Genomic DNA, 12,894 nt, shown 5'->3' with positions numbered 1-12,894 from the left:
AGAGTCCAGCGGTTTCAGATCGGAGGAAACGGGGGCCAGTGAGAGAAGGATACAACGTCGTAGCACTCCTTCTAGAGACAAGCTTAGGTTTCTTTGGATTTGACTTATTTTCTATAGCAAACATTTTATCGTTCAACACGGTGTATATGCATACAGAAACTTGCATTTCTGCGTATTGTTTTGATTAAGGATATGAGATAATTACAGGAAGCAGGGTATGTATCTGCCCATATCCAGTTACTTATCAAGACACTGTTATCCTAGTGTGTGTATATATATATATATATATATATATATATATATATATATTGCTCTTATATATATATATTGCTCTTATATATATACATATATATTGCTCATATATATATAAATATATATTGCTCATATATATATATATATATATATTGCTCTTATATATATATATATATTGCTCTTGTATATATATATATATATTGCTCTTATATATATATATATTGCTCTTATATATATATATATATATATTGCTCTTATATATATATATATATATATATATTGCTCTTATATATATATATATATATATATATATTGCTCTTATATATATATATATATATTGCTCTTATATATATATATATATATATATTGCTCTTATATATATATATTGCTCTTATATATATATATATATTGCTCTTATATATATATATATATATTGCTCTTATATATATATATATTGCTCTTATATATATATATATATATATATTGCTCTTATATATATATATTACTCATATATATATATTGCTCTTATATATATATTGCTCTTATATATATATTGCTCTTATATATATATATATATATTGCTCTTATATATATATTGCTCTTATATATATATATATATATATATATATTGCTCTTATATATATATATATATATATATATATATATATATATATATATATATATACACATATGATTGTTGAGCTGGATTAAATCCGACGATATGAAATAAAATGGAGGTGGAAGGACCTGGATACTCAACGTTTCGCCCGATTTATGCGGGCTTCTTCAAGAGGGATGGTCATTGACGAGAGAGTCGGAGGATTGGGGCTATATATAATGATGGGGGAGAGCAGCGTGTTTTCCTTATGTAAATTAGATGTCATATATACATTTTATGAGAGAAGAACTAATTAGAGTAAACTAGTGTAGTGGATTACGTCTAAAAGATAAAATATCGTAGAGATTAAAAATTGTGTTTGGAAATATAGCGGTGATAGATTAAATAAATAAAATGACACGAGATTACGAAAGAATCTTTTTTTTTTTTAAATTAGAAATAATTGAATTGGGATAAAATAGCGCAGTAACTTAAAAGATGGTGCCTAAAAATAAGAATAGGAGATGATAAAATGGTGTCTACAAATAGATAATGATAAAATACAGTAAATAAGTAAAATAAAAATAAAATTAAGTGAAATTACGATTTTTTTTTTTCGCGTTTAACCGGTGTCTAAGTTGTTTTCTTTAATAATTATTTTCGACAGAAAGGGAGCAACGTGGAAAAAACCTTTCCTTTGCTTAATTATATTGCTGGAATGGGAGATTATAGCTGACTCAATTAAACGTCGTGTTGATTTGTTATGTATGTGTTTAAGGAAAGTTGCTTTGTTAAAATCAAAATGGTGGTCGTTTTCCATGATGTGACAAAATATGGCGTTGAGTGTATTGTTGTTTTTTACATCTCTTTTGAGTTCATATATTCTTTTATTTAAATTACGTTGAGTTTCTCCTACGTATATTCTTCCACAATCAAGGCAGGGTATGGAATATATTCCGGCTTTGGTGTTAATGTTGGTATTAGTTATAATTTTTCGTGTTAGATCCCTAATTGTTAAAGAGTTTAGTTTTGTTATTTGAATGCCTGTCTTATTTAGGTTCTTATAGATTGGGTCGTTGTTTTTATTAGTTGGTAATGTTAATTGCCTGTTGTGTGTCTGACTATTTAAGGAATGGTCTCGGTTTCGGTTATGGTAAATTTTTAGTGCTTTTCTTTTTGTAACGACGTTTAATTGAGTCAGCTATAAACTCCCATTCCAGCAATATAATTAAGCAAAGAAAAGGTTTTTTCCACGTTGCTCCCTTTCTGTCGAAAATAATTATTAAAGAAAACAACTTAGATACCGGTTAAACGCGAAAAAAAAAATTCGTAATTTCACTTAATTTTATTTTTATTTTACTTATTTACTGTATTTTATCATTATCTATTTGTAGACTCCATTTTATCACCTCCTATTCTTATTTTTAGACACCATCTTTTAAGTTACTGCGCTATTTTATCCCAATTCAATTATTTCTAATTTAAAAAAAAAAAAAGATTCTTTCGTAATCTCGTGTCATTTTATTTATTTAATCTATCACCGCTATATTTCCAAACACAATTTTTAATCTCTACGATATTTTATCTTTTAGACGTAATCCACTACACTAGTTTACTCTAATTAGTTCTTCTCTCATAAAATGTATATACATGTATATATGACATCTAATTTACATAAGGAAAACACGCTGCTCTCCCCCATCATTATATATAGCCCCAATCCTCCGACTCTCTCGTCAATGACCATCCCTCTTGAAGAAGCCCGCATAAATCGGGCGAAACGTTGAGTATCCAGGTCCTTCCACCTCCATTTTATTTCATATATATATATATATATATATATTGCTCTTATATATATATATATATATATATATATATTGCTCTTATATATATATATATATATATATTGCTCTTATATATATATATATATATATTGCTCTTATATATATATATATATATATATATATTGCTCTTATATATATGCATATATATACATACATGCATATATATGCATACATATGCACACATATATATATATATATATATATATATATATATATATATATATATATATATATATATGCGACAATACAAAGTAGCCAAAGCCACATTGCAACGTGAGTTAAGAAAAATGAAAAACCAATGGTGGATGAATATAACGTAGCAGATCGAAAAGGCGTTTCACACAAAAACTCCTGCGCCAAGTATTTGGTCCTCCTACCTCTTCAATATCTCCCCCGATGTCGAAGTATGTTTTGTTGTTATTATGGATCCAGAAAATATCTTGAAAAGATGGCAAGAGCACTTTACTGATGTGTTTCACAGTCCCTCAGCAGTCGATGCTGATGCAATTGATAGCCTACCACAATGTGATATCAGAGAGGCGGTAGCACTCTCTATATAGGGATGGCCCGTACACGCCTATATACGCCTACAAAACAAAACTATCCAAATCTCAAGTAAATCAACTTATAAGTTTTAAAAAGCACATATTCTTACAGAGAAGCGTCTTACGAATCCAGCGAGTGTCAGAACGTCGGTTAAAATGTCAAAAGAGAGCAAAAATAAAAAGGGTACAAAAATGGCCAATTGTTCTTCTTTCTTCTTTCTTCTTTGTTCTTCTTCTTTCTTTTGAGATGATGTATCTCTGTGTACGAACGGTCTCTGACAACAGTTCAAGCATCAATCGACTGCTCTTTACACGGAGAAGTGCAGTGACCCATCGCTTTTTAGCTTACTCCATAATTAAATAAGATTACGTGTAATAAGTTTTAAACACTATATACCCAATGTAAACAGACCACTTCGAACACGGAACTTCTCTCAAAAGGGACAGCTCCAAATAATACACCGGATGCTCACAGACGTTCCAGTTTGCCAGTGGCCTATATTTCTTGGACGCTGAATATTTGAGGTGAACGTTAAGGTTTTTTCTTTAAACAGTAACCCACCAGCGTTAATGAGACCACGAAATCTTTATCTCAGTTGATCAAAATTGTTATAAGATTAACCTATCAGCAAGTACGACGTCAAAAAACAATGTTATAAAAACAAATAATTCTTCAGATTTTGGACTGTAAAATATGTACAAAATGTCAATGCTGTGACCAGGATTCGAACCTAGGTTAGCACGGCCACAACGTGGGGTCCTAACCTCTAGACGATCACGGCTAACACTGACGCCTGTCGCTCTTGGCAGAAAGACACATGACTACTGTCAAACTATTGAAAAATAAGGAGGAAACTTGAAATTCTCACGCATGCGCAAAATACACTATAGCAACCATTGTTAAATGCAGCTGAATCTCTTCGCTCGCTAAGAAAAGTAGATCAGACCAGTTCTTCTAAGAACTCACCAAACGCCAAAGGAAATAAGTTAAATTAACCGCAAAAGAAACTGCAAGAAAGTCATCTTCTAAGAACTCACTGGAAGCTGACCAAAAAGAATTAAAATTCAAGCCCTAGCCACAAAAATAACTAGATATTGTGGCTACTATACACAATCTACTAATAAAAACAAGTAAGTTTTCTAAAATAAACTACAATAAATTAACCAAGTAACCTCACACTGTCACTGATTAGGACTTCATATAAAGATAACAACTACCCTATTGGTGTATATACCGTTCCACACTTTAACTATTGGTGACGGGGCAGTATCTCAATTCTACGAGAGTTGTCTTGCTATGAGATAAGTGATATTATAGTAAGATACACATAAGTGTTATATGTTTACATTTAATAAAAAATGCCAAAGTCAGCACGTAGTAAAAAAGCTCAGAGAAATATAGACTATGAAAAAAAACAAAGTCAAGGTATTATCTGAGCAAAAAGAATACTATCAGAAAAATGCTGAAATAATAAAAATTAAGTATCATGCAAATCCTGAGGCAAAGAAGGCTGCCTCACGTGCTGACTCAAAAGCACGGTATAACAGGGATCCCGAGGGGAAAAAAAACTGTCTCACGTGCTCTTTATAACAAAGAACCAGATAAAAAGAAGGCTGCCTCACGTGCTGACTCAAAAACACGGTATAACAGGGATTCTGAGGAGAAAAAAGCTGCCTCACGTGCTCTTTATAACAAAGAACCAGAAAAAAAGAAGGCTGCCTCACATGCTCTTTATAACAAAGAACCAGAAAAAAAGAAGGCTGCCTCACGTGCTGACTCAAAAGCACGGTATAACAGGGATCCCAAGGGGGAAAAAGCTGCCTCATGCACAAACTATTATAAATATAAATATCAAAAACTGCCAAATCTTTGCCAAAACGCCAAAGAATGAACCAAGAAAAATTTAATCGTGAAGGTATGAACATTTTAGAACTTTATAATACTCTAACTGTTTTATCAGAGAGGCGGTAGCACTCTCTATGTAATATAGAACCGATGGAGGACCAAGAGGCAACTCCTAAGGCCCAAAACCCAAAGACCTAAAACCCAGCAGGAAGCGACCTGCTACTAATGGAGGCGGCAATGAGCCGCCTCCTAAAAAAGACAATACTATCATGAATGTAAGTTTAAAAATAAGACTGTAAGTAAAAATACTAATTAACAAGAATAAAAAAGCATTGGAAATGCAAAAGGATATAGGGATGGTATGCCAAAAAGTATACAAACAAGATAGCTATGAATGGCTAGGCACATGGAAATAGAATTGCATCCAAAGTATAGGCCTATAGCTTTTTACAACCGTAATGATGGCACGGAATGAAGATTGGAGAAAAGCTATAGGGCTATACTTTGGATGCAATTCTATTTCCATGTGCCTAGCCATTCATAGCTATCTTGTTTGTATACTTTTTGGCATACCATCCCTATATCCTTTTGCATTTCCAATGCTTTTTTATTCTTGTATATATATAGAATGAATCGTTTGCCTAGTCTGGTTGAAGTGCAGTTGGCTATCGCACAAGTCAGCAGTAGCAAAGCACCTGGTTTGGAGGTGTTGCGGTGGAACTTCTTAAGATTGGAGGTGTGAATATTGCTAATACTATCTTTGGTTTTGCTGAGGAAATCTGGGAAGGTGCTCCTGTTCCACAGGATTGGATTGATTGTCTTGGTGACCCTGTTTGAAGCAGAGCAGCAAAATATACAGCGAAAAGAGTAAAGGCAGGAATATCACCTTGTTTGACACGATTGTCAACAGGGATTTCATCAGACAATTTTTCGTTAAACAAGACTCGAGCTTTCATGTCGCAGTTCCTTGAATATTCTAACAAAGTTTGGAGGAAAACCTACTTACGGTGTCAAATGCTTTGGTTAGATCCACAAACACTTGATACAGTGGTATCTGTTATTCAATGCATTTCTCCTGGACTTGCCGGGCTGAAAAAATCATATCCATAGTTCCTCTGCCAGACCTAACTCCACTGTGTGACTCTGGAATAGCATTAGGACAAACATCCTCCAGTAAACTGTTTAATAGAAGTCGTGCGAGAACTTTCCCAGCAACTTCCAAAAGCATGATCCCATGGTAGTGGTCACAAAAAATTTTCTGTCTCTTTCATAGTATATATATATTAGGAGACCGCCCGGCATTTTCATAGTCGTAAGATACGCTTAAATATAACATTTTAATTCATGCTGATTTCGTATTTATTTTTATAGAAACAATTCTTTATTGATCATTATATTGAACCTAATATATACTAGTGAGATCCAAACTCATATATGTTTGACTTGGGTTGCATCAGCTAGAATTGAAACCAAAACCTACAATCCTCTAGCCTTATTCATTAGATCCTGAGTCACGCTCATATCTATATATATATATATAAAGTAGTAGCGTTCGTGTATGTGTGGGTGTGTTTGTTTGTGTCTGTGTGTACCAATCTTCTACAGATTGGTCATGATTATGGTCCCTATCCTAGGGACGGTGCACACTATTTTTGAAGATTTAGGTCAAAGATCAATGTCATAGCTTATACACACACACACACACACACACATATATATATATATATATATATATATATATATATATATATATATATATATATATATATATATATATATATATTCTCCTACATTACCGTACCAATCATGACCAAATGACGTTAGGATAATCTCCAACCTAAGGAAGGTGCACACCTATTTTCAAGGTCAAAGATTAAAGTCATATTTGGTGCGGCTTTTTCAGCATCCACTTACTAAGCGCGGGTATCTTTAATAGTAGTAGTCGTATATATATATATATATATATATATATATATATATATAATTGCGTTGACACACCGGTTCTCGTCATATCACCGAAGTTAAGCAACGTTGAGCCTGGCTAGTACCAGATGGGTCACCATTTGGTAATTCTAGGCGCTGTATGTGCTTTCCGTTTATCTCGGTATTTGTTTCCAGTCGTCATGTACTTCACTTGCCACTGGCATTTAACAATGTCGACTCAGGAGAGGTGTGGTTGGAACTTGCGCATCTACTGCCACAAACATTCTCGCGCAGGCATCCCTTCGTGGGTATTCATAATCTGTCAAAGACTGAAGGAGCCCCTCTCTCTCTCTCTGTATATATATATATATATATATATGTGTGTGTGTGTGTGTGTGTGTGTGTGTGCGCGCGCGTTTGTATATATATATATTTCAAATTTCAGCTGTCATCCCTTTTTAAAAGATGGATGGAATTGCCCGATAGTCGAACACAAGATTTACGCAAGCACGATCAGACGGTCCACAGAGTTACACAGTCGATGTAGTGATGATATTACACATTATTTTCTGAAGAACAGACACGTTTTGTAAGTATAAACTCACATGATGGGTTTTCATGTTTTCTGTAAAACTGAATATATTGATACTAGCTGCGTTTTTTTTTTATTATTAAATATATGCTTTTACATACGTAAATGGACGTTCTGTACATTTAACACGATCTTACACACACACACACACACACACACACACATATATATATATATATATATATATATATATATATATATGAGTAATGTCTCCTTTTTTTATTCTACTCGGATCAAACGGTGGCTGAACTTATGTATTCATGATATGTTTCAGATATTGACGGTGTGTGACTTTAATAAAGCAACCTCTGTCATGTCGCTCATTTTATCGTACCACTTTCGTTTTCGTAGCTTTTCAATTTTTGAGCAGATCTTAACTTTTGAAACGATCCTCATATATATATATATATATATATATATATATATATATATATATATAATCAGTTTGACATTAGAATATAGATTTAACATATTCCATGACAAATCGATATTTGATTATTCCTAGTTAGTGAAATACGGAATTTTTAAGTCTACAATTTTCATACAAAAAACAAAATCCAATTAATTTCATCGATTACATATTCTATCATAAGCAATAATCTCTCAGTAGTAGAAACTTATAGACATGTACTCTTAATCAGCATACATCGCACCTTGGTAACAATAGGAAATTTCAACATTGCATTCAGATTCAATGAGTAGGTATTTGATCAGTTTTTGTTTTACTTTATTTGCATTAGGCATTGTTTTAAGAATCAAGTTTACTAGCTACCTACTGTCACCTGCTTAAAATTAAAATAATTTGTACGTTGTCTTTTGTTTTAGGTCCTGGATATGACCCCTTAAACTATATCCAGTGGTGAGGCCCCAGCTTGCGGGCTTTGGGGAGTGTGGAGCCACCCTTTAATTGCCATTGCTCCCAGGTCCACTCTGACCCGGAGTAGTAGTACCTGTTAGGGTCCCAACTATGGGTTAAATAGAAAATGATTTGAAAACAACAAATATATTCTATTAAAATTTTTTCTTTAAAATCTTTGGATTCGGCATTAAATAACCCGAAAAGGGTTGATATGCCGTAAAACAAAAACAACCAACCAATTTTTTGTTTTACTATTTCTATTAGAAATGAATCATGTATGTTATAATTATGTTCATGTATTAAAATACATCATTAAAATATTTTATTGGTTTTAATTTTTTTCGCTCTCAATTAGAAGATCTTAAAATATTGATTGTCTTTCAGAAAATGACAAATTTATTTTCAAATAATATTCATTACATAGTCAATCAATCGTGATCGAGCAAAATACGAAAATGTTTTTCATGTTTTTAAACTGTTGATTCAAAATTTCATATCCTATACTTTTATATACATAGATTGCACTACTATTGCTATTTCAAACTTAAGCTTGAAAGAGATGAAAATACTATTTCAAACTTAAGCTTGGCAAAACATTCAAATTATCTTAAAAGCTGTTTAGTCTTTTCAACGGATATTTTCATCACATTTACGAGCTACTGTTGAAATCGATTCACTACGGTGGCGATTTCCAAACAATTATTTCAAAAGATTTATTCAAGCAAAAATAAACGTGACAGACCAAATTTAAATGGGAAGATCACCTAATAGACGCGTATAATTGGCGAACTTGATACCACTTCCGATGAGCATAGATTAGGGTAGATTGATTTCACACGTATTTTTGTCCAAATCAACTTTGCACAAGTTAAGACAGCTGAGATGAGAACTGACACCCAATCTTAGATTGCTATCATCCGAGGTGTAAGTTGCCATTATCTAAACACAAGACGATGGCAGTCGACAGCATTCGACCAATTCTATTCTTTCAGTTCAGACAAGTAAAAAACTGACACAAAAATTGAAGCAAAAGAAATTGGGCATTCCTTCTGAATTTGTCCTAGTTTTTTAAAGGTTCTGTTCCAGACTTTAGACGATGTTTTTTTCCAAACTAGCCCGCCTGTGGATAGTCATTGGCCGGGAAATCAAAAACCTTAAGAAAATCATTCTCCCACTTCTGTGACCAATATAAGTATTTTTATACGATTTTTGAAAATTAAATATAAACATTAAATGTAATTTATTGTAAGTTTTCAAAAGTTTTCATGATTTTAACTGATTTTGTCTTAAAGCATATTCAAATACAATTAAAGCATATTCAAATACAATTAAAGCATATTCAAATACAATTAAAGCATATTTAAATACAATTAAAGTATATTCAAATACAATCAAAGCATATTCAAATACAATTAAATCATATTCAAATACAATTAAAGCATATTCAAATACAATTAAATCATATTAAAATACAATTAAATCATATTCAAATACAATTAAAGCATATTCAAATACAATTAAATCATATTCAAATACAATTAAATCATATTCAAATACAATTAAAGCATATTCAAATACAATTAAAGCATATTCAAATACAATTAAATCATATTCAAATACAATTAAAGCATATTCAAATACAATTAAAGCATATTCAAATACAATTAAAGCATATTAAAATACAATTAAATCATATTCAAATACAATTAAAGCATATTCAAATACAATTAAAGCATGTTCAAATACGTGAAGATAAGTGTATTATTTGAACATTACATGTGAACTGATCAAAAATAAAAATGAAATTATATCTTTTGTAGTGAACAGCCTTGAAAACTTTGCTATAAAAATGTTTCAGACAAAAAAAGAGGTTGTTTCACTTATAACTGAAAACCCAACATTTTTAGGAACTTGTGATCAGTTTTTGTTTTTAAAATAAATTTTTTCTGTTTTAAATGTATATTTTTACTGAAGATGCGCGTTACAGCATGTTATCAATAAAATGCACATTACATCATGTTATCCATAAAATGCATGTTACAACATGTTATCAATACAATGCATGTTACAACATGTTATCAATAAAATGCATGTTACAACATGTTATCAATAAAATGCATGTTACAACATGTTATCAAAAAATTCACGTAACAGCATGTTTTTATTAAAATTCACGTAACAGCATGTTATCAATAAAATGCACGTTATAGCATGTTATCAATAAAATGCATGTTACAACATGTAATCAATAAAATGCATGTTACAGCATGTTATCAATAAAATGAACATTACATCATGTTATCAAGAAAATGCATGTTAGAACATGTTATCAAGAAAATGCATGTTACAACATGTTATCAATAAAATGCTCGTTACAACATCTTATCAATAAAATGCATGTTATAACATGTTACCAATAAAATGCATGTTACAACATATCAATAAAATGCATGTTACAACATGTTATCAATAAAATGCACGTTACATGTTATCAATAAAATGCACGTTACAACATGTTATCAATAAAATGCATGTTACAGCATGTCATCAAGAAAATGCATGTTACAGCATGTCATCAATAAAATGCATGTTATAGCATGTTATCAATAAAATGCACGTTACAAAATGTTATCAATAAAATGCACGTTACAACATGTTATCAATAGAATGCATGTTATAGCATGTTATCAATAAAATGCCTGTTATAACATGCTATCACTAAAATGCACGTTACTTCATATTATCAAGAAATTACACGTTACAACATGTTATCAATAAAATGCACGTTACAACATGTTATCAATCAAATGCCCGTTACAACATGTTATCAATCAAATGCACGTTACAACATGTTATCAATAAAATGCATGTTACAACATGTTATCAATAAAATGCTCGTTACAACATGTTATCAATAAAATGCACGCTATAGAATGTTCTCAATAAAATGCTCGTTACATGTTATTAATAACATGCACGTTACAACATGTTATCAATCAAATGAACATTATAACATGTTATCAATAAAATGCATGTTACATCATGTTATCAATAAAATGCACGTTATATCATGTTATCAATAAAATACACGTTACAACATGTTATCAATAAATTGCACGTTACATCATGTTATCAATAAAAAGCACGTAACATGTTATCAATAGAATGCACGTAACAGCATGTTATCAATAAAATGTGTGTTACAATATATTATCAATAAATTGCACGTTACATCATGTCATAAATAAATTGCACGTTACAGCATGTTAGCAGTAAAATGCACGTAACAACATGTTATCAATAAAATACACGTTACAGCATGTTAGCAATATAATGGGTCGGCGAGATTTCATATGAACGATTGAGTAGTAATCTACGCAATCGTTCATATGAAATCTACTTTAACTCTTTTTGCCGGGTTTTATCAATTTAAGTTTTATTTTTCGTATTCACACTCTAATTTAGAAGTAGTGGTAAGTTAATAAACGGCATTTCCTTTTTTAATAACTGTCAGGAAAATTAATACATATAACAGATATCCATTGCCGTGTAATGCTTATGTGTCATCAAAAGTCCATTTAATCCATTTTTTTCTTTTTTTCTCAACACGTATTATGAAGGGATAATTTTCTGGCATCGCCGCCTCAATCATTTATTTTTCAGTATTAAAATGTCCGTCGAAGGTTTCTTCCCTCACCTCAAACCCGCTTATATGTCCTTAACAAAGCTACCAGGTTCCAAAATGAATGATCCTTATCGCTTGCTGAGCCAAAAGTGATTTATCTTTATTGTTTTTTTTGGGGGAGGGGGTCTTTTAACCTTGGTAATATGCGCGTTTGCGATTTTGATTAAAACTGTTCCGTTAGTTACACGTCGTTTGTTTTTGTTTCGAAATTATTTTTTAATTTATTTTTCCTGTTAGAACCCGGACTTGGGGTTAATGCTGGTGTTAATAAAGTGCATGTTCTTTTTATGTGGCTTTTAGCATTAACACTCGCGACTATTTATCCGACCACAGCAGTAAAGAAACCAAGAAATGTTTGGGATCAAACCGTCAAAACACGTTATAAGATTGGTTCTTATGTATGATTAGTTGGGTTATGTATGGTCAGTGGGGTTATGTATGATGAGTGGGGTTATGTATGATGAGTTGGGTTATGTATGATGAGTTGGGTTATGTATGGTCAGTTGGGTTATGTATGATGAGTTGGGTTATGTATGATGAGTTGGGTTATGTATGATGAGTTGGGTTATGTATGGTCAGTTGGGTTATGTATGATGAGTTGGGTTATGTATGATGAGTTGGGTTATGTATGATGAGTTGGGTTATGTATGGTCAGTTGGGTTATGTATGATGAGCTGGGTTATGTATGATGAGTTGGGTTATGTATGATGAGTTGGGTTATGTATGGTCAGTTGGGTTATGTATGATGAG

Source organism: Euprymna scolopes, chromosome 44 (assembly GCF_053919585.1).
Source record: "Euprymna scolopes isolate OS-2025 chromosome 44, ASM5391958v1, whole genome shotgun sequence".
Taxonomy (NCBI): Eukaryota; Metazoa; Mollusca; class Cephalopoda; order Sepiida; family Sepiolidae; genus Euprymna; species Euprymna scolopes.
Note: the sequence above shows the minus strand (reverse complement) of the source record.